Raw genomic sequence first — 22,910 nt, 5'->3', positions numbered from 1 at the left:
AGAATACAAACACACATCGTTCATTAGGGATGTTCTCTTGTGAAGCATGGTTGCAGAGACTGCATGTGTGTTTCCATGTGTATGAAATCTGCAAGATTCATTTATAGGTATGTTTTTGGTTTCTAGTACTTGTAGTAAGTACATTAGAAGTTTGTGTGGCTCTTCCTGTGTGTTTATGGTGAATTTTACAATTGTGCATTCAGTAATGCAATTCTTGCCTGTAAGGACACGCATTTGTGAGCACAACTGGTCTGAGCCATTTTAATAAATGTTTTGAACAATTGGTGCCAATTGAAGAATAGGATTGATTGCTAAATTTGCATAAAAATGTACTCCAGTTGTGTTGCTAAATTTTAATGAACCATAGAGTTGTGTCCCTGTGTCATTTGATGGGCTTGCACTTGTTTTTTGAGGAGAAATATGTGTCGTTCAGTCTTCTGATGGATATGCACTTGTGTTTGCACTAGACAGTTTTGTGGTTGTATTACTTGATGGAGTAGCAGTTGTTTTTTGTTTATTTTGTGGTATTGTTGGGAGATCTCTTATAGGTTCTGTTTGTATTACTTTTCTTTTTAAAGGTTTTGCTTTTTGCGGTGCAGGGTACATATGTAGATTGGGTGTACAGTGCATGTAGTCTGTTGTATTCTAGGATTCAAAGAATGTTAGCGTTGACTTTTTTTTCCTCAATGTTAACTAGTAATAGACTTTTGAGTGCACATAGACATGAAAGTGCTATGTAACTCTTTAAAGAAGGTGCTGCCAATGTCAATCAATGCATGATCTAGGGTTAGACCTTGTGATTTGTAGGGTTGATAGGGTTAGACCTTGAATTCTTCTCTATGTATGTGCATGTCTTTAAAAAGATGGAATTGTGCTATTGTGCAGCCTATTTTCTTAACTTCTGCAAGTTTGTCAAAGTGGATGTTGGCAAACTGAATGTTGTCATATGGATATGTTTGAAAGCCAACAACTGTAACAATTGCTCCATTCACTAAACCTTGTTCTACGTCAAGGTTATGTTTTAGAATTACAGTTTAGACACAATGTTAACATTTTCTCCAATCCAGCTGTGTTGGAGATAGATATTTTTAAGCAAATTAGTTGCACTGTTGCTTGTTGACACATAGGGAGTGTCAGGTCATGCACTTCTAGTTTGTTTGTGGAGTCGATGTGCAGTTTGGGTTCCATTTCTTTTTTTTAATTGTCTCATTAAATTGAGTACAGCTTGCTAGGGTTGGCATTAAGGAAATGCATTTTATATTTTGCTGAGTTCATTTTTCCATTACATCAGGAGCAGATGTGTTTCACCCATCTAGCTCATGGAGTAGTCTACTATTTTAGATGGATTTTGCATCTTTAGTAAGCAGACCAGTTCTAATGCTTTTTAAAATGTTAGCATAGTTGAGGTCTGCAGACTGACACAAGTTTTGAGTTAATTCTTTGTGCTGAAAATGTTGCCAGAGATGTACATTTCCCATGCTGCCAAGTGTTTTGCAGCATTGTTTGTGTCCTAATGTTTTGAAAATAGGTTCACCTGTCACTGGTGTTAAGTGTAGGAGGTCTCCAAAAGCAATATTGTGTTTTCCTCCAAACAGTTCTTCATAGTCAGTTTTTCTGACTTCTTGAATTGTAAGGTGAATTAAAGCCAACATGAGGTTGGAAACCATGCTTACTTCATCTATTAGGAGTACTTTAATTTGGTTCAGAATTCTGCGTTCTTCAGTAGCAGCTTCTGCTGATAATTTGTTGTATTCTAATTTGTTTTGGTGTTCTACTGGAAGGAGCAGTAGTCAGAGTAATGTTACACCTCCTATGTTGTAGGCCGCTAAACCTGCGGGCGCTGTTAAAACAGCCAAAGTGTTGTTTGTTAAGTTTTGTAGAAACGTGCTGATTATTTTTATTAAGAATGTTTTTCCAGACCTAGCTTCACCATAGGAGCAGAGGTTTATCATTTTTACAGGTACAAGTTTTAGTCTCATGTTTAAAACCATGTTCAATTTTTTCAGTGACTTCTAGATGAATGGGGAGTTGTTCATCATTTAGCTGTGGTTTTAGCACTGCAAGTTTTCTTCCGATTCTTCATAGTGATACCTGCTATTTTCTACTTCAATCATGGCTATTTCTGCTTCATTTAGAATGAGTGGTTCTCCAAGTGCTTTTGGCTTCCTGTAAGGAAAGGTTGACTCTCCCAGGAGAGTCTGTATCTAGTTGAGCTCCACCTCTGTTCATTGTCCACCATTTCTTTGTAGTTCTTCAAATTGACATTTGGTATACTGCTTTGATTTGCATTAAATTCAGCTTCAAATGAGTCATGGTTACATAATAATTCTTGTTCTTTTCAGCATTGTTTAAACAGTTGCAGTAGGGCCATGTAAAAAAGTTCCCTATGTTGTGGAGATTTAAATAATAATTTTATATGATGAATGAGGCTTTGTTTGGTAGGTTTGACTAGGCTTCCTTCACAAGTTGAGACTAAATATGTGCCAGTTGTTTCATCTGGTGTAACATTATTTTTGTAGGAGTAGTTTTGGGCTATGAGGTACAGGCACATGTTTTCCAAAGTGGTACTTCTGTCTGGATAGTATTCATCTGTTCATATGTTTTAATAAAATGTCCTGGCTTTTGGGATCATTTTTGGCTATTGTTTCTATCTCTTGGTAGGGGTTCAGTACTCTTTTTCGGGATGAAGCAGGAGCAAGGTTTAGCCAGACAATGGATCTCATTACGAGTCCAGCGGTAGCTGTGCTGGTAAAACCAGCAGGGTGCCGCCACACTTGTAAATTCTTCTAGCGCCTGGCTACACAGAAACACTAGGGGGTTATGGCCCCAGTGTTCCTGGAAGTAAGGCGCTTCAGTATCATTAATCCTCATTCCCATTTGAGTCTCATATGACTCAATGGGAATGGGGATGACGGAAGCACCAGCACCGTTAATAGCAGCGCCGGTGCTTCCCTTAAAGTCTGCGGGGGGCTGCGGTTCCGCCCGCCAGGTTGGACCTGGGGGGTGGGACGGCAGACGCCCACAGACTCAGAGGTTGCCGGTCCAGTAACAACAGTGCTGGTAGGCTTAACGCTACAGTGCTGGTAGGCTTAACGGCACAGTTGTTACCGGAAAGGCCCAATGTGTTTAGATTTGCCACATAAGGCTATACCTGTTAAACGGGCTGCAGCTTCGTAGCACCAGCATTCTCTATGGGAGAGCATTTTTATACCGAAGAGGTACCATTTTTGTGACAGTGTTTTGTCAAATGATATGTCATCCCAGAGGTCTTTAAGCTCTGTTTTCTCAGCTTTGGTGAGATAGGCTGACATATCTTGCAACATCAGTGGAATTGTCTGCAATATATTATATGTCTATATTTGCATTCCACAAGAGGGCAATGTTTGCATTGGAATAATTGATGTACTTGGATGCATCATCCCTTTTAATGTTGTATGTGTTTTAGGGAATTGCCTTTTACATTGTGTCTTAGAGAAATCATCAAACTACTTACTTGTCCTTTTGCCGAAACTGGTCTTGGGAAGCCAAAGTGGCATTTGGTATAGTATTTACCTTTGTTTTTATATTTAATCATTATATTGGGTCTGTTGGAAAAAAAGAAAGTTTGGATTTGAAAGTTGTGGAATGTATATGGATGTATTGAGAATGGGTGTGTGAATGTGATGGTAGAGATTAATAGAGTGCTCTGTGATTGTGCAGTGGACTGATTGTTGTGGGTGGGAAGGTTGTAAGAGTGTGTAGCGGTATGAAGTGTTTGGGTTATTGTGTAAGAGAGTAACAGTGTCAATGAATAAGTAGGGACATTATGATGTTTTGAGAAGAACACTGTGTTATAATGATGGGGTTTAGATGAGAATAGAACGAGTGTGCATGGTGAAATGTAATGAGTAAGTGAAATAAATGCTGATTTGAAAGGAATACTGTAGGCTTATATACCGGGGAACTACATTGTTGCAATAATAGATACATTAATACTATAGTAATGTACATATTTTGTAGGATATGAAGATAAGTTTTATTCTGGTTGGTGTCTTCGGGAATGTTCTTTCCTGTAATTGTAAAATAATGTTAGTGGGTATATATGGTAATGGTGAACTACCTTTAGTAAACAAGGTTGTTATTTATGAATGTAGGGGGAGTTGTTGGGAAAAAAAGGCTTAATCAAGTTCTGTTATGAATAGTGTACTAAAGTATGTTAACTATGTTGTTAGAACAATTGGAATATGAGTAGTGCTGTTTGGGAGATTAGAAGGAACAGGTGCATTTGTAGGTTACTTTACTGCTGCTCATTGTAATGAAAAAGGTGCTGTGTTTTTGGTGCATTGTATTTTTAATGTGTTGAAATGTTTTTAAACAGTAGGGAAACTGTGGCCTAGTAGTAATGCATGGAGGATTGCTGTTGCAGCAGTGTTTGGTGTCTTATAGCAGGGGTTTGGAAAGAAGAGTACATTATATGTAAGGGGAAGTGTTGAATATAGATACTTTGGTGGTATACATGTATGTGTGAGCAGGTGGAGAATGGTGTCAGTGTAAAGGATGTAATGAGTGAGGTTGCAAAATGTGTCATTTATATGGAATAAAGAATGGAAAATGCAGAGCGTTTAAAAAGGTTTCTTTTAAGGAGCGTTTTCATGAAAGTAAAAAAAAAAATGGATATGTGAATTTACAGCAGCACCGTGTGTTACTTTTTTATAAAAGAAAAGAAAAACAGATGTAAATGATGTGTAGAACATTTTTAAGTGGCACTAGCTGTGTGGAAGTTTAATATGTTGGCACTACATGTATAGTTGCCAATATGATGCATTCTAATATATGGGTGCTAGCTAAGTGTTGGTTTTTGATTTTGTATTGTGAGAGTTGTAGTTGCACTTTTTCCTATTAGAAACGTTGGACTACAAGTCTTAGAATGCAGAGAAAAAAGTCAGACTGGATAAACACCTACAGATTGGAACGGGTTATGTTAGCAAGTATGCATGCGATCCCAAGTTATTAAACTTGCACACACTTAGTGGCATGTAAAAATGTTGTACACATTGTTTGCATGCGCTTTCTTTTTTTTAAAGATATACACAGTGCTGTTGTAAATGTATACCTGTATTTCTTAGGTTTAATGAACATGCAGCGAAAAAACTTTCATTCAATAAATATGTCATACTTTGTAAGCTTCCATGCAGTCCTGGTTTTGAATTTGCATTCTGGGAGTTGTAGTCTGAGTTTTATAATGGGGGAAGTGGTTTTAGAAGTGACATAATGAAAGAAAAAAAGACTTTATACACACTTATAGATTGGAATGGGTGATGTTGGCAAGGATGCATGTACTGCCAACATATTGAACTTGCACACACCAATTGCCATTTAAACATGTTGTGCAAATCTTTTCAATGTGCTTTTCCTTTTTATTGTTGAAAAAAGTTACACACAGTGTTGCTATAAATGCACATATGCATGTATTAACTTTCATGAAAATGCTCATAAAAGAAATAATTTTAAATGACAACATTGCAAGTATTTGCTGCTTGATTTGAGCAGGTGCTGAATGCTGCAATGCATGGATTTTGCTGGAGTGGTTAAAAAAGAGGATACGCTTATTGAGAAGCTTATTACAGGGTAAGTAGCAGGAACTCTCTGTCTCTGTCTCTCTCTCTATTACATGGACGCTGTAGCGTCCATGTAGTTATGGTTAAGTTGGTGTTTCCATAGGAAGAGCATTTTTTGGGTGGCTTATAACTTCGCTCCCTCTGGACGAATCCTCACCAAACATTGCAAAAAAAAAGTATATGGCCCACTCTGAATTGTTTTGCAAAGTTTGGAGAGGTTTGGTCCAGGGGGGGCAAAGTTATAGGGAGGGTCCCAAAACTTTTGTTTTTTCACATAGACATAATGGGAAAAAACTTTGCGCACGCCTACAGCCCAAACCGCTGGACGGATTTACACCAAATTTACGGCAGGAGCGAGGACTTGGTCCCGAAAGCGTGCTTTTGCAAATTTGATGTAAATCCGTCCAGTAGTTTTTTTTTAAATGACCAAAATATAAGGCAAAAGAATTAGTGATATCTCTGTTCGCTTCGCGGACGGACTTCCCTGTTCACTCTGCGGACAGTGCCCTGATTGGCCGAGCGGCTTGCGCGATGTCTGCAGACACCCGATGTGTTCGCTGATTGTACGGTGTGGTGCGTGAAGCGCGTCAGATTTTCTGTGGCGCCCGCCATCTTGCATTTGCGGACGACCGTGGACAGCGCGGTGAAACTTGGATTAAAAATTGTATTTAGTGGAGTGTGTTGGTTTGTAAGAGTAATTGGGGAGGGTGGGGGAGTATGAGATAGGTTCAATGTTCGGTTTTTTTTATATACTAGACACTTTTGTTGTGTTTGATTTGTCTGCGGACAAGACGGCTGTTCTGAAATGTTCTATATAAACTAAATGGTGGGGTGTTCTGAGGACGGTGTATGTGTCCGTTTTGTTCGCAAGCAAGCTAAAATTGAGCTAAGAACACTCGCGGTGTCCTTAAATGTTCGTACATAAACAAAATGGGGGTGTCCTGAGGTCGCTGTCGTATTGTACTCTGGCAAGTTGAATGTGTTCTAAGAACACTTGCGGTGTCCTGAAATGCTCTGATTACTTACCGGTAATCTTCATTACTCCTAGTCCTATGCTTCCTCGTCACAGTACTGACGACCCTCCTCACCCTCTCTGCGGGGAAGGTCCCATGCTCCGGCTTGGTAATATGATACTGAGTGATGTGGATTTGGGGGAGGAGTTATAGGAATTTAAAGAAATAGAAGAAGGTCCTGTGTCAGAGGCAGGGGCCTCATGAAGTAAGTACTGGGATGAGGAAGAGTGGACGTGGAGGTAATGTTTGCAATTAAACAAAATGGGGGTGTTCTGAGAACGCTGTTTGTATTGTCCGTTGTCAGGTTGAAAGTGTTCTAAGAACCCTCCTTATGTCCGTTGACATTACAATTTCCTATGGCCCTTACCTGACTTTTTGTCCACTAAACAAACGATAAATCAGGCTGCTGTGCGTCGACATTACGTGATAATCCTATCACTTGCCCCATCGACCTGGCTGACCTGCTTTTGCGACACTAAATCATATCTCCCGCCCCTAAACCTGACATTATCAAAGCATTCATATTCCCTGTCTCTCTCCGTGACGGTACAGGGTGCGTAGCCAAACGCGCCCAGTCGTCTCCAGTCCTACGCGACTTTACACAGAACCCGGAAAACAACACAGATCATCCACAACACAGCGCGCAACAATTCGGAATATGAAACAGTGTTTTAAAAGCAAACAGCAAGATTGTACATTTCCTAAAGTACTTTTAGTTGACATCAAATGTTTAGAGAATATTCAGCGATTTGCATTTGTCTTTGCTGTCGATCCACAAAAGTTAATCTTGAGTCACGCGCTTTTCCTTTGCGGTACACAGGGGGTTGGTTTACGATAAAAGAAGCACTATGGTGGCACTTATAATCGGAAGGCTGTTCCAACAACGAGGCATTAGACCACCATAATGGTTGGTATGTTGCTTCTAGCCGCTAGTACAGCGTAAGGGAATATTGCTCCTTGGCGATTGTCCCATAAAATGGTGAGGGTCATGAAGTTGTTGAGAAGTAGCTGCACCTGGCAGTTAAAAAATCCAACGGCCTCTGAAAATCGTGGCATGGACAGTACGGAGGACATACCTGTTTTAAAAAACATAAATTAGTCTCACCAGCCGATCTTCATTAAAAATATTCATTTTATTTATTAGGGCATGAAACTATTTGCTAGCGAGGATAGTGCAACAGAGTATGTTAACTTATTCCCATTAACCCACCCTCTGTCCTCTGCCTTTTTCAGAGCCCTCTAAGCGACAGGGGACCAATTCGGCGGTGATAGTGCGCGGTAGAAAACACTATGCCACATTGAAGGAACAAGTACAACTTAACTAGGCTTTAACTCCACGCTATTGTTATTATATTCTGGTATAAAATAATCTAAAGGGTTACTTACATTATATTGACATTTTCCATTGTCTAAGCGTAGTGCAGTCCCAAAATACGACTCCGTCTGTGCCAACGATCTTTCTCATAGTGATATAATATATAAAAGTGGTTTCATTTCAGAATGTTCATCCTTATCGTGTCTTACGTTTTTGCAACACTCCTTCAAAAGAAGTCTTTTAGCACGATCCCTGTCTGTCAAGGTAAAAAAACAATAGAACCTTATATGCGAGTCGTGGGCCTCTCTGGCACGCGAGCAAAAAATGGAAGCAGCTGACCTTCACTGTAAACGACCATAAATTCTTAGTTTGCAACATTCTGTGTACAGCCATCTCTGAGAAATTAATTTTTACACTCCATCTTTATATATTGTTTGCGTGCTAATAAAAAAAACTTTATTAAAGGGACGTTATGGTTCCAAGTAAAACCGAAAAACCTCTGAAATTCGCCAGTTATGGTAAGCTAAGCAACCATAACTCGCGCCACCACCATGCACTGCTAAAACTAACATCCAGGACATCAAAGATGACATCACAAATGTCATTTATGACATCACTGATGACATCACATGTGTATGTACTTTTCATGAAATATGTGTACAAGGGATTCTTATTATAATGTTGCGGAAAAAGTGTCAAGGATCATTGCAATAAATATCCTACCCTAATTAGTGCTTTGAACGATGCATTGATATAAATAGCATTCTATTATGGGGTTCTATCTAGTATACTAAGCTACTAATGCAGAAACATAGCATTGTGTGCAGCGTTCAAGATGAAGGTATAATATTCGTAATGTTAATATGTTGAATAATGAAATGATAATTGTTTTATTAATAGATTTTTGTGTATTGTGAAATATGTAATAAGTAGCTAAGAAAACCCATGTATTACATAATTGCATTACTATAGAGAAAACAGAAAGAGACAAGAACACATACAAATATACATATACATATGGTAAATAGCAGCTTTGAAACAGAGAATCATTTATTTGCTTGAAAATAATGCTGTCTTTAAAGCTTGTGTCTTCCCCTATGTATATGTTTCATATGAAGTGACTGGACTCTAAGGGAATTACTATAAGAACCTACTTGTAGGATACGTCTACAAATAAAATACAATTTTTAGTTTCTGACTGTTACTGAAGAAAACCATGTGGCCTAGATATGTCAGCAAAAGAAAAAAGAGTGAGCCAGAAGAACACTTGCGATTTCCTGAAAGGTTCGTACATAAAGAAAATGGGGGTGTTCTGAGGACATTGTCCGTATTGTTCGCTGGCAAGTTGCATGTGTTATAAGAACACTCGCAGTGTCCTGAAATGTTTGAAAATAAACAAAATGGGGGTGTTCTGAGGACATTCTCCGTATTGTGTGACTGCTTAGCTGTATGCAATGAGGGAATGGCACAGAGAGTGAAGTGGAAATGGTACAAGGGCTATCTAAGAGTTACGCGGTCCGCGGACACCATGACTGTCCGTGGACAGGGCGTGCTACATCCGGGGTTTTCCAGCAAATCCAGCATGGAAAGAAGACTGTAGGGATCAGCCAATCAGATGTTGAGGTTGTGGATTTGTTTTGAAAGTGACTGTGTGTAGTGAAGATGGCAGAAGTGAAGAAAGTCAGGGTGTTGGTGATCGGAGATATGTTTGTGCATGGTTTACAACAGTATGCTCAATGCAGGCATGTTGCAAAGAATTCTGATGTAAAGGAGTGGAGGTCATGTGGAGCAATGTGCCTGATTGCAATGTACAGGGAATGTACAAGTTTGTGAAGATATGGGCAGGATCAACAGTCCCCATGTGGTAGTTTTGCACTATGGTGCTTTCCGTTTGGGCTATGTCAGTGCCCCTACTTTGTTGGCAGATTTGGAACACTTGGTTCAAGCAGTAATGAACATCCTTCCAAATGCCAAAGTAGTTTTTCTGGATTACTACTAGGGCAATATGGGACAATAGTTCAGTTTTTTGTCCTCGGCAAAACAATGCTAGGTGTGTAATCAACGGAGGCATGTGTGCCTTCATGCTTAGAGCTGGTATGTTCTTCTGTAATAATGAGAATATTGATTCCAGTAATGCTGTTTATTTTAAAGAAGATGGCATTTCCTTATCTTTTATGGGAAATGCCATGCTGTTTTGGAATGTAAGGGTTGCTTTGGAGAAGGTTATGTGAAGATTTTAGGAGTAAAGTAAGAAAAAAAGAAGAAAAAAATACAAAATAACAGGTGTCTGTCAAGCATCTGCAAAAAAAACAAAAAAATGGCTCTTTTCAGAGCCAACCTCAAAGGGCAAATGGGGCACACTATTTAAATTTACATTCACCATGCTCAGATTTTCGATATGTCCGCGGACATGGCAGTAGTTCGCGGACATCGAAATCACTAGCTAGGGGTTCAGTATGTTCTATGTTACATGTATTTAAAGTCATGGATATTATGGTTAAGTTATGCTACTAAAAACCTATGAAATTCAGTAAAAATCTTTGTTAAAGGGACGTTATGGTTAAGTTGCGCTACTAAAAACCTATGAAATTCAGTGAAAAAACTTTGTTAAAGGGCCGTTATGGTTCAAAGTAAAACTGAAAAACTCCTGAAATTCGGCAGTTATGGTAAGATAAGCAACCATAACTCGCGCCACCGTGCACTGCTAACACTAACACCCAGGACATCAAAGATGACATCACACATGTCATTGATGACATCACTGAGTGCATCATTTCATTGCAGTTCGAAGGAGACATTTGGAAAGTTGATGGAAATGTTTCCAAATTCCAAAATAATTTTTTCTCTGATTGCTCAGAGACAAATGCGGATGTGTTCCAATTTATTTTGTCTACAAAGGGAAAAAGCAAGGCGCAATGTGAATAAAGCTGTGATTGCTTTTTTACGAGATGTTGACATGATATCTTTTCATAATGAGAACATTAAATTTGATACTGTCAACATTTTTTTGAGAGATGGAGTACATCAAACTGATGTGGGCAACCAGATTGTTCTGGAAAAGGTCTAAAATGCATTGAATCAGTTTTTTTGAACATATAATAATTACGTTTTGTAGAATATTTGTTCATTCAGTATGTAAAACTAAATATTCAAAACAATATTTAAAAGTCTAAAAGAGAAAGAAAAGGTACTTAGAAGTGACCATTTTTGCGTGAAAAACAATTAAAATGATTTTCATGCTCCCACACCTGGGATTTTTCTGATGTCTGCGGACTACTGCGCTGTCTGCAGACTATGCAGGCTGCAAAGGGTACTGTGACATTTTTCTAACGTCTATTTTTTAACTGTGAAAGGTGGCTCCTAAAGGAACATTTTTTTGTGTTTTTGGGGGCTTTTTTGTGGGATGATTTCAGGAGAGGTAAGTTAATGTGGGGGAGGGAAGGGGCACCAACCACAGAGATGCAGTTACGCCCCCAAGAACGCCCTCGTGCAAGGAAAAGCCATCAAAATTCCCAAATCAGCGCAAAGGGCTGCGCTAACCCTGGACCAGTTTACAGGGCTGCCAAACAGCTAACGCCAAGCGGGGAACGTGTATTACTGGGGTGCGGGTGAAGTTTCACACACGAAAGGGCCTGTGCGAGTGGGGTACGTGTATTGCTGGGGTTCGCAGGAATTTTCACACGCGATTTCGGCAGGGTATGTGTATTACGGGGTTCGCAGGAACTTTCACACGCGAAAGGGCCTGTGCAAGTAGGGTACGTGTATTACGGGGATGCGCGGGAAGTTTCACACGTGATTGGGCTAGGTACGTGTATTTCAGGGGTGGGCAGGAAGTTGCACATGCGAATGGCCTGGGTACGTGTATTTCAGGGGTGCGTGGGAAGTTTCACATGCGATTGGCCTGTGTACGTGTATTTCCGGGGTGCGCAGGAAGTTTCACACGCGATTGCCCTGGGTATGTGTATTTCAGGGGTGCGCGGGAAGTTACACACGCAATTGGAGTAGGGTACGTGTATTAACGGGCTGCGCATGAAGTTTCACACGCGATTTTGCTGTCAGAGTGGGGAATGCATATTTCGGGGGTGCGCAGGGAGTCCTACATGTGAATTTGCAGTGTGGGTCCACCCTGGTGTCCCCTCTAACCCCTCCATGGCCCCTGCAGGCAGCCCACCACACAGGGGACTACCCCGCACCCCTGGTCATGTCCAGCAGGCAGCACATCCACCATGGGCATGCCCCCCAGCCAAGCCACATGTCACGTTGCAATATGATCACCAACTCATGTCTCCCAGCACCCCCACCCCCAAGCAGTGCAGAGCACCTGCCAGCAGGCCCCCACACATGTCCCTCTCATGTCCTCTTGCACCCCCACCCCCCAGCAGTGCAGGACACCTGCCAGCAGGCCCCCACTCATGTCCCACTCATGTCCCCTTGCACCCCCAGCAGTGCAGGGCACCTGCCAGCAGGCCCCCACTCATGACCCCAGCACCCCCACCCCCCAGCACTGAGGGGCACCTGCCAGCAGGCCACCACTCATGTCCCACTCATGTCCCCTTGCACCCCCACCCCCCAGCAGTGCAGGGCACCTGCCAGCAGGCCCCCACTCATGTCCCACTCATGTCCCCTTGCACACCCACCCCCCAGCAGTGCAGGGCACTGGCCAGCAGGCCCCACTCATGTCCCACTCATGTCCCCTTGCACCCCCACCCCCCAGCAGTGCAGGGCACCTGCCAGTAGGCCCCCACTCATGTCCCCTTGCACCCCACCCCCTAGCAGTGCAGGGCACCTGCTAGCAGGCCCCCACACATGTCCCACAGCACCCCCACCACCCAGCAGTGCAGGGCACCTGCCAGCAGGCCCCACTCATATCTCTTTGCACCCCCACCCCCCAGCAGTGCAGGGCACCTGCAGCAGGCCCCCACTCATGTCCCCTTGCACACCCAACCCCAGCACTGAGGGGCACCTGCCAGCAAGCCCCCACTCATGTCCCCTTGCACCCCCACCCCTCAGCAGTGCAGGGCACCTGCCAGCAGGCCCCCACTCATGTCCCCCTGCCCCCAGGTCATGACGATCCTCAATCATGGCCCTTATGGCCAGCCTCCCCAGCCCAAAGACCCAACCAAGTATTGCATCCACCCACATAGAAAAGGCAATTACATGATACAACCCCAATGGCAAGTATGTAAATGAACACATGTCCGTCACACACACACAATGGTTGCAAGTGAATGTGAAAACCCATATCATGACATGCATGAAAACAATGAGATAATACCACACATCGAAGTATGAAGAAAACAATGTATTAAAAGCAACATGAATGGAATTAAAATCAAACAACGAACAATGGGAATAAAAAAAGAAAAGCTGCATGTCCGTAAAATAATGAAAAATAAGAAATCATAATGCAAAGGAAAGGTGTCCAAAGTCACAGTCCAACAAAGCAAATTCCAGGGAAAAACAAAAGTGAAAACTATTGATCCATGGGGAAATCCAAAAAAAAAGATGAATCCAATAGTGAACTATATACAGATGAACAATCCATGGTCCATGATCCCAACTGAAGAAATGAAACCTATCAAAAATACTACCTAATGAAAAACTATATACAGAAACGTGGTGCATTGTCCAAGCGCAACCAAAATAAAGAAAAAACCAAAGGAAACCTAACACTATCTAACTATTTACAAGGGCAGCGGGCTAGTCTGACGGCACACTTTTAGATGTCCCGGGCCAGGACATCATCAAACTCCTGCCCAATGTCCCAGAGGCGGTCCTCTTCCATGGCCCCGAGGGTTCACAGGGATGACGACATGTTCTCCTCCAACTCCCTGCCAATTGCCTCGAGGCACTCGGCCCGCCTCAGGGCCCTCGGCATGGAGTTCTCCGCCCTGACCATCGTGAGCCGTGCCTCTTCTGCCGCTGCCACTCTGCATCTATGGCATGGCCTAACCGCTGCCACACGGAAGACACTTCCCGCCCTGGTCCTCCTGCCCTCTGGCCGATGCCTGCCCCTCTGATGACAAAGGCCCCGAGCCATCATGGCTCCCACCTTGTTGCTGCTGCTGCTGTGCCTGTCCCCATGCCCTGGCTCTTGCTGCCTGCGCATCCTCCTCCGGCTGGGGTGCAGTTGTTGAGGTGGCCACCCCTGCTGGACGTCCGACTCCCGACTGTGGCAGGGATGTGTCCTCCACCAGCCTGGCCGCAGGGTCAGAGGCAGCTCTACAGGGCACCCAGGTGACACATGGGCGGGAAGATGGCACGGAGTACAACTGGCGCATAGGGGGTTCAGTTGAGTAGGGGGTCGGAACAAGGCTCAGCAAACGGAGGAATCCAGCCCTGGTGACCTGTCCCAGTAGGTTGACGTGGTCAACGAGCTATTCAAGACGACATGCAGTCTCCCCATGAAAAGGCTGCATTTTGCCTCGCATGGTCTGTTGACGTAACGCCACACCACCCAGGACAGGCTCAACCCGGTCCCGGATAGCCACGTCCGCAGGCAGAGGAAGGCCAGTTGTCGTAAGCTCATCCCCTGCCTGAAAACGGGTCTGGATGTAGGTATCTCTGCTGGTGCAAGATGATGCAGTCACAGGATCGGGGACAGGATTACACACAGGCACCTCCGCGGCGGCCTGTGCTGCCTCCTGTCCCTGCACTGCACCACTAGCACCAGTGGAATCTCCACCTCCAGACCCCATCTCTGTCCCTTGCACGGCCTTCTCCTCCACCAAACCCCCCTACCAACCTGGATGACTATGTCCCATCTTCCTCTGTCGGGCCCTGTGCGTTCTCAGCTGCCCCTTCTGCTGCCGAGGAGTCCAACTCCGACCTCCGCCTCTTGGACCTCACCTCAGCAGCTGCGACCTGGGACGCGGCACTGGACTCCTCACTCCCCGACGAGATGACAACCTGGGATGGGAGCCGGGCCTTACGTCTCCGGCTGGCGGTGCGATCCCTGCCGCTGTGCTCCACAACACCCTCTCCGCCCTCTTCATCAGTCGACGCTGCAGACAGGGAGAGATAGGACACAGGCATCAGAGCACTGTACAATGGACTCATACACACATGACAGTTGCACACGAGTGTCATTGTCAAACTTCAGACATGGCATCACAATCCCCAACACACATGTCATTTCAGATCACACACATGAGCTATTCCACAGCCATATCGCAACAGCCAGCACCATCCATACACATACAACAGCATGAGCAGGCAAAGGTGAGCCAGACATCACATGAGACACAGGGAGTGCACTAGACATGCAGACACGCCACCACACTTACATGCATGTGTACACCTCCACCAAGTGTCACAGTGATGAGATTGGCATCCATGTCACATCTGGCAATCAGTCTTCTACATATCAGTCTCACATGCATCCACGTTGCATGACAGTTGCAAACTTGGCAGATACACATACATGCACATGTACACAGTGCAGATACATGCAGCTGGAACCAAAATCCCTGTGTGACACCACTACCTTGACAACTGACATACACAGTCATTCAAACATGTGTGCTCACACATCTGCATTTGGCCTGCATGCTTACCCACAAATACACCATCCATGTGTCTCACACATGAAAGAACTTGCATGTGTCAGCCTCACGGCCCTGTACATACACATCCATACATGGCCCTACAAAACCACATGTGCAACCTGCAAACTACTGGCACACCACCACACGCACAGCTTCCAATCAGTATGCATGTACACTTACCGCTCGAATCCAGACGGGTGTGCCTCTCAAGGACCTGGACATGGAGCGCTGGGCATACGCGTTCCAGGCCCTCATTTGGTCTTCCGACAGGTGGCCCCGATGCCCCTTAGCATCTGCTGCCTTCAAGAGGCACCGGGCCTTGTTGAGGGTCCTGGACCTGAAGTCCTCCCAGCGCTTCTTGACATGATGGAATTCGCGGACTGCCACCCCCTCCGCGTTGATGGCAGTCACGATGTCCGTCCAGATCCTGGTCCATCCTTCCTTGACGGTGCGCAACCTTCCGAAGAGGGCATCATACTGCCCCAGGACTTACTCCACCAGGACACCAACTTCGGTGGCAGTGAAGCTGGTGGCCCTCTGCCTCTCTGGCTGGGGGTTGCCAGTGCCACCAGATGGTGTAGTGCTGGACATTGCAACCCCAGAGGAAGGAGTGGGTGCGCAACTGGGTCCTGGGGCTGGGCTGTGGAGTGATGGAATCCCAGTCGGGAGTCTTCGGTTCCACCAGGGGTGGTCACAGTAACAGCACCCCTGGCTGACGTGCAGGCAGCAAATGGCAGGGCACATGGGCAGCAGGCAATCAGGCAGCAGCATATGGCAGGTGGGAGCGTGCTCGGGGCTCTGGGGGGCAGTAATTCAACCTTCAGGGCAGGAGCGTGGTCTTCCGTGTGTGAACGCATGGCCAGCTTGATACGGAGTGATTTGGCACGTGAAAATCTTGCACGTCAGCGTGTAATTCGAGGAAAGGCCCTTAGGGCGTATGCGCGTCAGCACGCGTACACAATTTCATTGGACCAAAGGCCCTTAGCACAGGTGTTTCCCTCATAGCATGTGATCAAAGAGCACACGTGGAAAATCTGCACGTCCGAGTGTCAGCGCGTGTAATTGGAGGAAAGGGGGCATACACGCATAAGTGACGTGTACGTGTGGGCCGGTTTAAAAGGTACGTGTAGGATGCCATTTCCTTGTACGTGCTTTTTGGGGAGAGCAAGTGGGTGGATTCTGTAATACTTGTCGGTTCACACGCAATTACTTCACAGCGTTTCAAGTTTGTACTCCCTGTTACCTCTGACAGCTTTAATTTTTCTACTTTTTTTGGGCCTGTTTCCTCAAACAGTGTTCACTTCTCCTTTTGTCCTGTCTCCTCAGACAACGTACAATTCTTCTTTTGGTGAGGGTGTTGCCACCGCGCACATGCACATATTTTTCACATTCTTTTTCCAGGCAGACGGTGAGTTCCGCACGTACTTAGCAATTCTGCTTGCCCCGTGTGTCGCGTACCCCTTCAGAGGTAATTGTAGGCTGCGTGTATCACGTGTACGCTTATTTTTGTGTTTCTGGGTGTCACAGCGTAGTGCGGGTTCATTTTTCCAAGCACATGGTCTACGAGGGGTTGCGTGCATGTTTATTTTTGTTTTTGGGCTGCCTGTGCGTTGCGTGACCCGTCATCTCCCCCAGGGGTCATAGACAGCCTTGTTAGAGCACTAGGGTACGAATTCCATCTAGTACCCTACCCCTTTGGCCCCCAATTGCCCAGGACAATAGTTTACTGCTCCTCCCATACACACAACAACATCAGTGCCATGGTTGGGAGGCGACCAAGCAGTAAGGGAGGCAAAGGTGGCCGACCTTCAAAAGGTGGACGTGGCGGGCGTGGTAGGGGACATGGCCAGGATTTGCAGGGTGCCCCTAGGCCCCCATGTGTGGAGGACCAATCAGGGACACCCATGACCCCCCCATGATTGAGGAAAACGTGGCTGAGACCATCCCAGCTCAGCCCTTGTTGGACCAGCCCATTGTGGCACCTGACCTGGCACAGGATGACGCCCTGGCTGACTTCCAGGTCAGCAAGTCTAAGCCACGTGTGGCGGTGCAAGTTGTCACCAAGCCACATGGATCTGGGGCAGCTATGTCATCTGCTGCCCCAAGTATGCAGAGTAGTGAGGCTGCAGGGGCAGCTGCAGCTCCATCTGCCCCAGCTCTGACTCTCCCAGCCAGGACAGTGTTGGTCCTGGTCCATCATACTGATGTTCCCCCTGCCAACATCACACTTCAGACAATGCCTGCACCATGTCCTATGGTCAATGTGCATTTGCACACTCCAACAACCCAGTCCACCTGTGATTCTGCCCCTACTGACCAGGACGGCGTTAGCCACTATGGCTCCGCTCCACCTTCTAAAAAGAGGAAGAAGGGTGCTCTGGCACGACAGGCTGAGACCCCAGGCACGGCTACAGACTCCGGTACCTCAAGGAAGCCTTCTTCAATGATTCGGAACTGAATGCACTTGTGAGCTATGCGTTGCAACATAGCCACAAAATGGTGGCGACTGCAGTGTCCAAGACCACACCTGGTCAACGTAAGGCACACTGGCAGACCATCGCCAACCACATAAGTGCCCGTGGATTTGTGAGGCGCTCAGCTGATGATTGCTACAAGCGGTGGAACGACCTGAAATGCAGAGCAAAGGACAAGCTGGCCTCAAGTCATGCCGCTACTCTGTTGACTGGCGGTGTGTCTCCACAAGAGGACAACGAACTCACTGAACATGAGTCTGTTGCTGGAACCTTCATCACAGAGGAACAGATCTGAGGTGTGGGAGAACTACCCGATTATGACACATTGTCTGGTGAGTGCCCATGCGTTTGTGTGTAATGCATGTGTATGTTGTTTGGGTGACGGGTTCTGATTGAGTGCCAGGTGAGGGTGTGTGTGACTGAGTAGTATGGGTCACCCATGTGCAAAACATTCTGCGGCCTTGAATTTGGGTGTGACACTATCCCTTCTGCCCACAGTAGTAATTTAGCGCGGCAGTTGCCCTTGAGCATCATGCAACAACATTGTTTGTATTTTTCAGTGTTCTTTCAGGCTGATTGTTTCAATTCTCCCACTTTTGAAACACATTCCTCAGCCCTACTGTGACATATGTGACATGCTTCTGTCATTGAAGAACCCCACATTGGCCCACATGTGTCAACTTGGTAGTTGAATGATTTGACCACTCAGGCTGAATGAGTATTGTCCTGATCACATGATGTTTTTGGGCCAGTTTGAATTTGGAACATGCTAGTTGTTTCCTGTCATGTTGAAGTGCACAACCATTGATGTGTACATGGCCCTGCAATCACTGTATTTTTGTGCACTGGATGTGTTGCAGTGTGTGGCACATGGCATATTTTTCACACTATGTGGCATTTTTCATCTCTTCATGTCCATCTTACATAGATGGGTGACAGTACTCATTAACTGACATATGGATGTACTTGTGGAATGTACCATGGCTATGGTACATGCCATCTGTGTGATGGCATGTGTCATTTATGTGTATAGGACATGCCACTCACAGGCCAATGTGTGATGGCAGTGCTACCCAGCATGCAGCAAATGTGTTGTTCTTCCATCTTGGTGTCATCAGTGTCAGACTTTTGCCTCCCCTTCCAACTCTGTGACAGTGCATGCATGGGAGGGTTATAGTCATGTGGGACATGCGTAAATCATGTACTGGTTCTGTAGCTTGTCAGGCCTATTTGTGTGCTATGGTGCTAATACCTGTTTCCATTTTTTGTCTTTCATGTTTTTGCAGGGGGTGACACACTTGATGCTGTTGAGGTTGAGGAGATGGTGCAGACCCAGGAGGAACCTGAGGCACAACCAGTGGGGGATGTGGTGTGATGGTGGGTGAGAACCCACTCTTGCTGCAGACGATTCTGTCCAGGGGTGTCTCTGGGTGCTCCTCCCCAGACCTCTATTCAGGTGTTGATTTGGATGATGAGACATATGTGGCATCGCAGGTAAGTGTTTCTGGAAGGGGTTCTGTTCTGTCCAACCCACCTGCACCAGGGGTAGAACCCTCTATGAGGATGTCAGTGTTGGTTAGTCAGCCTTTGGCGGTTACGGGTGCAGGGTCACACTCCACAACATCTGATCCTGTTCCTGGGCCAGCAGATCAGAGGGGGAATGCAGTCCTGCAGCCTCAGGCAGTGCCGGCACAGCAAGGCGCAGATCGTCTTGCCCCAAACAGGTGTGATGTCCGCCGATGCGGTGGCCGTACGCCACCAGACAATACCGCATGGTAACAATCCATTTACGGTATGGCAACCCAACAGGCAGCATCAGTTGAGATGATGGCTCAAGCAATGGAGACGGTGGCCACTTCCATTGTCCCCCCTGAAAGGCAGATGGAGCTACTACAGCAGGCAACAGACTCCATTTGCCAATCACACAGGGAGGACATGTTGGTGTCCAACAGGGACAGACGGGCGGCACTGGAGACTCTATGCCAATCGACATCAATAGAGTCCCAGGGCCACAGGGAAGCCCTGAGGGTAGAACTCCATCACCTCAGGGAGACTTTTGTTGACCTTGAGACTTCCACTAACTTGAGGACAGAACAGCAGCTGGAGCGGCTCACACGTTCACTCTCAGCTGAGATGCAGGCAACTCGGGAGGAGATCCGGGCATCATGTCAGGTGCTGCATGGGGATCTCCGCACTAAAATCCTCCAGAACGAGACCTTCCCCACCTGCATGCTTGCTGCCATGGAGGACCATACCAGGGCTTTGCGTGGGCTGCCTCCCATAGCACCACCACCTCCTGTGGCAGCAGCAGCAGGTAATGAGAGCTACAGCAGCAGTTCTCCCACATTGGCATAGCCGTGCAGGCCATGAGCCCATGGAGGTGTTTTTTTTCCCCAACATCCACACAGGCAGGTGTTGGTGCACACCCTGTCCTCGGACCTCATGGGTGGCCTCCCCCCCATGCTCCACATAGCCATTTTTGATTTTTGATTGTTGCTTTTTTGATTTTTGATTTTTGATTATTTTTTAACAGTGTGTTGCCTTGTGTGGCTCCCGTGGGCATCCACTGTATTCCGGCTGGGCACATGTAGGCTTGCCCTGAGTTTGGGTTCGATGCTTGGGTTCGTTAGACACACACCCCTCCTGCTTCCCAATTCCATGGGCTTGCAAAGTGTGTGACCAAGTGACAGTGATGTACACAGTGATGTTGGGCTCCCATGAGCTTGTGGGCAGTCTGTAGTCAATACTGTGTAGACATTCCTTGTGTATATTGTTGTTGTATTGTACACTGCATGTTGGAATTATGTATGCTTCTACTTCCATGTCTCCCTCTGAATTTGCCGGTTCATTCCTCATGTCTTCACAAGGCCGTCTACATGTTGTATGCAGTACAGAGACAAGTTTTGAAGCCTGCAAGACTACAGTTGGAAGGGGGCGATGTGGTGGCATATTCAGGTTGTAAGACTACGACTACTTTAACTTAATACTGTCATGTTTTAGTTATGTTTGAGCTTGTGTAGCTGCATTGTATTGTTGATATGTATTTGGTCATGTGTGTTGTTAGTTCAACATTACTGGGAGCATATTGTATGTGGCCAGTTTCCATTAGGGACACTGTACTTTGTGACACTTGTGTCAGTTTTTCGGGATTGCTTTGTTTGCTCTCACATAGCATGATATGCCATGGTGTGTTGGTTGGTGGTGCTGGGGAGGGGTTGGGTGACATGGCACTGTTCTCATGTTGTATTTTGCAAGGGGGTAATGCATTTAGCAGCATATGTGTCTTTTGATGACACAGCATTGGTGGTGTTTCTGCAGGTAGGGATGCACACATTGGGACACTTCCAGGTGACCAATCTCAGGCTGGTATGGTTGTGACAGTTCACTGTCCCTTGTGTCATCATCGATTGTCAGCTGGTATGTGGCAGGGCTGTGTGCACTCCACAGGGGTGTGATTCTAAGTGAAGTAATTAGCCACCAGCTGCGTTTGGGCTGCTTCACCCCGTGCCCTTTCCCCTCCCATGCGCAGTGGACGTGCATGTGGTTGGGAATGTGGGGGCACCACCATGTCCACCGGCAGGCCCCGGCGTGTTGCAACATTGTGCAGCACACATACTGCCACTATGATCCTGCACACTACTGGGGGAGCGTATAACAGCTGCCCGCCAGAATGGTCAAGGGAGCGAAAGCGTGATTTGAGCACTCCGAATGTGCGCTCCACTATACCCCGGGTTGCAATATGGGCTGTGTTGTATCTTACCTCGGGTGGCGTGGTGGGGTTCCGAATTGGCGTCATCATGTGGGTTCTCAGAGGGTAGGCACTGTCCCCTGGGGAGGGGGTGATGGGTATCATTAGTAGGGTTGTGACATTACTCAGTATCTGGTATGCATGCATGTGCTGTGGCATTTATACTCACCGAGCAGCCATGTATCGCCATGCCGCCCAGCTTCTAGGTCCCGGTTTAGGGTTGACATTCTGTAAATGAAACTGTCTTGGGTGGACCCTGGATAGTTGGCATATACTGAGGTGATGATTCTCTTGGCATCACATACTACATGGACGTTGATGGAATGCCAGTGCTTACGGTTTCTATAGATGTGCTTTGATGCCCTGGGGGGACGTAGAGCCACATGGGTGCAATCAATGTCACCTATGACTTTGGGGAATTGTGCCACCCCGTAGAAATCCTGGACGGCAGCCTGCCTTTCTGCAGGTGTTCTTGGCAGGTATATGTGCCTGCGGACTGATGGGCGGGCAGTCATGATGGCCAAGACCTGGTGTAGACAGCGTGACTGCGTGGCCTGTGACACTCCCCCCACTATGGCACTTGTCCGCTGAAATGATCTGGTGGCCAAAAAGTGCAGTACCTTGAGGACATTCTCAAGGGGGCTGAGTCTTGGGAGCAGAGGGTGGGTGATGTGAGGTCATCCTCCCACTCACTGACCAGGTCGAGTATTATGTGAGGTGGAAACCTGTACCTCCCATACACCTGGTCATCAGGCATGCCAAAAAGGCTGGTTCTGGGTGTGAAAATTCTGGGCCTGACTATCCTCCTCCTCCTCCTGCGGTATCCCATGACCACTGCTGCTAGGAACGGTATGCTCATTTTATGCTGCTCGGGTCCACGTATGCCTGCTTCCTGCTGGCATACGTGTTTCCGGATTAGCGCGTCTTTTTTGGAGCATGCGTGTGGGCGTTCCGCGCATTTGCCTCCTGTACTTCCCCGCCCACCCCAGTAATACACGTACCCCGCTCGCCCAGGCCCAATCGCATGTAAAACTTCCCGCGAGCCCCTGAAGTACACGTACCCCACTCGCCCAGGCACAATCGCGTGTAAAACTTCCCCCGAGCCCCTGAAGTACACATACCCAGCTCACCCAGGCACAATCGCGTGTAAAACTTCCAGCGAGCCCCTGAAGTACACGTACCCCGCTCTCCCAGGCACAATCGCGTGTGAAACTTC

This window comes from Ambystoma mexicanum, chromosome 6p (assembly GCF_040938575.1).
Source record: "Ambystoma mexicanum isolate Mex_15411 chromosome 6p, UKY_AmexF1_1, whole genome shotgun sequence".
In the NCBI taxonomy this organism is placed as follows: Eukaryota; Metazoa; Chordata; class Amphibia; order Caudata; family Ambystomatidae; genus Ambystoma; species Ambystoma mexicanum.
Note: the sequence above shows the minus strand (reverse complement) of the source record.